The 3,136-nt window shown below is 32.9% G+C and overlaps 1 non-coding gene across 1 annotated transcript; it reads left to right on the forward strand.

The window, feature by feature from the left end:
- Window positions 1-205: 205 nt before the first annotated feature.
- LOC148760360 (small nucleolar RNA R71) lies at window positions 206-310 on the forward strand. The gene has a single exon (XR_016023323.1). It is a non-coding gene; the product is annotated as a small nucleolar RNA R71 (small nucleolar RNA).
- Window positions 311-3,136: the final 2,826 nt, after the last annotated feature.

Genomic DNA, 3,136 nt, shown 5'->3' on the forward strand with positions numbered 1-3,136 from the left:
GTCAATCTCATGAACTCCAGTTACTCTCCTATGTGTGGATTATTCGAATGGCTATTGATAATTGTTTGATGCCATCTCTTATAATAGGTCACATGCTTCATCGATAGTCTTTCCCATAAGAGCTCCACCTACAACTACTTCAATTGTATCTCGAACTTGGTTGCATAACCCATTGTAAAATGTATACACTTGAAGCCACTTCGAAAGACCATGATGTGGGCAACGCCTAATTAGGTCCTTATATCTATCCTAAGCTTCATATAGCAACTCACCATCAATAGTCTAAATTATTTATCTCTCTTTTGCTTATGTTTTAATGGTTTTAAGTTGTTTATCCTATTATATTCTTCATGCCTCTAATTGCTTGGCCACTAATTAGATTGAATTTGAAACCTAAGTTAAACCTTAACGAAGATAATTCAGATTAAACCTTGAATAGAATAGCATATGATCCAATGCACTTAGTTGATTAGGTGGTTTGATTTGCATATAAGGTAGACATACACCTATAAGCCATACGTAGCCAAGATTAGAGCATAAACTTAATGAATCTTTCTTAAATTTAATTTGCATAGACATATAATAAGTTAATTGGAAGAGATATTTTTATGAGAAACTTGAGACAGACTTGTAAATAATTTAGGACTCTAGGTTAGTAACTTAATCCATTTAAGTAAGTTAAGAGAGAAAAACAATATTCAAATGAAGTATTAAAGGATATCATAATCTTAGGCCTGGTAATTAATTAAATTCTTAAAACAAATTTTCTAATAAATTTTAGATTAGTTTTATTTTTAGTTTATTAGTATTAATTTTAAATTTAATTGTTCGGATAACATTAGGGTGTGTCAATTTTAATAATTAGCAAATAGGAATTAAAACAATTCTTTATGGGAACAATAATCTACTTCGACACGTGCACTTGCATGAGAAATCAACAATAGGGAAATCAATAATCACTATATTACTTGTTTACAATACATGTACTTGCATGAAAAATCAACAACAAAGTGCCTTCAACTGTCATTGTGAATGGCTTTAATTATTTGAATAAAAGCATGTGATGCTTAACACATTGAGCATTGCACTGCCATGGTACGAGAATAATTTATATGTATATAAATGCCTAGATGAATCTACCTAGGCTAGTAAATTATATATATGTTATGTGTGTGTCTTACTACAAGCCACATAATGGCGTATGTTGAGCTAGAATAGGAGATCTAGTCGATTCAATAAATGTTTAAAAGTAGTTTTACTTAAGACAATTAGCCTCCTGGAGGATTATGAGAGTTTGATGCCTCAAAGGATTAAGGACACATATGAACAATATTGAGCTAATTAATATTTGAATGCTCATTAAGTGTGACCTTTGATGTGAATGGCTTATATGTCTGATACCAAAGGCATGATGGCCTTATTTTGTAGATTTGTATTCTGTCCGATGATGAAAATTCCAAACGATGATAAGATTTGAGGTTAAGTGGAGTCTTACCTCTTATGACTTTTTCCTATGCCTGCAGGGATGGTGGTATTAGTCTTGCCTGTTGGCTCCATTAGTTTTTTATGATAATAAAACATTCCCATTTCATTTATATCTAATATTTCTACTTGAGTGTACAGGACAAAATTATATGCAAATAAATAATCAATCCTTAAAATGAACATATCAAAGAGCACAAGAATAAGGAAGTCACAATTGATTAACTAGACAAGAACCCCTTAGTTGATTAATGAAAAGTTAGTTAGCTAAAATTTAAATCAAAAGTTGACGGACTGAAGAATATTGAGAAATAGAACCAACTTAGTCAACCAAGGAATAAGTTAGTCGACTAAGTGCACACTGCCAGAATTGTCAGAAACTGAGAATAGAAGACAGAGACGACTTAGTCGACTAAGATATCAATTAGTTGACTAAGAGCATTCTGCCTATAGTTTTGAAGTCTACACTAAAAGACAGATTAACGGCTAGAACCAACTCCCAACTATTTCCAACGGCCAAAAAACTATCAAATTGTCATCAAAATTGTTTCTCAAAGTATAAAAAAGGGTTCTAACAGCTAAAAATAAAAAATATAAGGCTTCCAAGTAAAAAGAGCTCAAAAAGTAGTAAAAATCTCTCTGCACTTTACTACTCTCAACGCCCATCCTTGTAATTGTGTTTTGCATTTCAACTTGTACCATTTAGATCAAGTTTATGATCATAAGTACACTTCTATTTCATTTCTCTTTATGTTCTTAGAGTGAAAGGGTCACTCTAAAAAGTTCAATCACGCTAAGATTGCTTGATTGTTTTAAGGTTCTAACTTAGCCTTGAAAAGTTAGGTGTTGAGTTATAGTTGAGCTCGGGAAAAACTATTGTGAAAGGTTTTAGCTAAGCCTGGAAAAAGCCATTGTAAAGCTTGGTAAAAGCTTGTTAATTTCACCAGTTCTTAATGGATTGGTTGGAAAATCCTTAGTTGGATAATCAAGGTAGTGGATGTAGGTCTTCGACCGAACCACTCTAAATTCTACTGTCTTGTTTACTCTGTTTTTGGTTTTATTTTCATTCTTTCTTTTATTATACATTTGTCTACACTTAGAAACAATTTTTGAAAGAGCCAAATTGTGCTATTCACCCCCCCTCTACCACATTTAATTGGGACCAACAAGTGGTATTAAATCTAGTTCCCTATTCTTAAGGTCTAACACCCTTTGGGAGGATCCAAATGGCTCTCTAAAAATCCATAATTGCTGAGAAACAATCAACAAACAGACCATATCTGTTTAATGGCTTTATCTATCCTTATTAGAGCACTAGAATGTCAATATGCATTAGAGCTATAGATTATGAGATGTAGGACGTCATAACCAATGGACCATTCATTCCCTCAACTCTAAATGTAGTGACAAATGAGATGATCCCAAAGCCAAGGTCTAAATGGAACGAGGCTGAAACTAAGAAAGTTCAAACAAATTTTAAGGCTATCAATGCATTACATTGTGCCTTGACTCCCACCAAATTCAACAAACTATCAAGCTATACAACAGCTAAACAAGTGTGGGATAAGTGTAAGATTATCCATGAAGGGACTTTTCAAGTCAAGGAGTCCAAGATAGCCCTCTTGACTCATAACTATGAAATGTTTAAGATGGA

This window comes from Theobroma cacao, chromosome 10 (assembly GCF_053813885.1).
Source record: "Theobroma cacao isolate CCN51 chromosome 10, ASM5381388v1, whole genome shotgun sequence".
Taxonomy (NCBI): domain Eukaryota; kingdom Viridiplantae; phylum Streptophyta; class Magnoliopsida; order Malvales; family Malvaceae; genus Theobroma; species Theobroma cacao.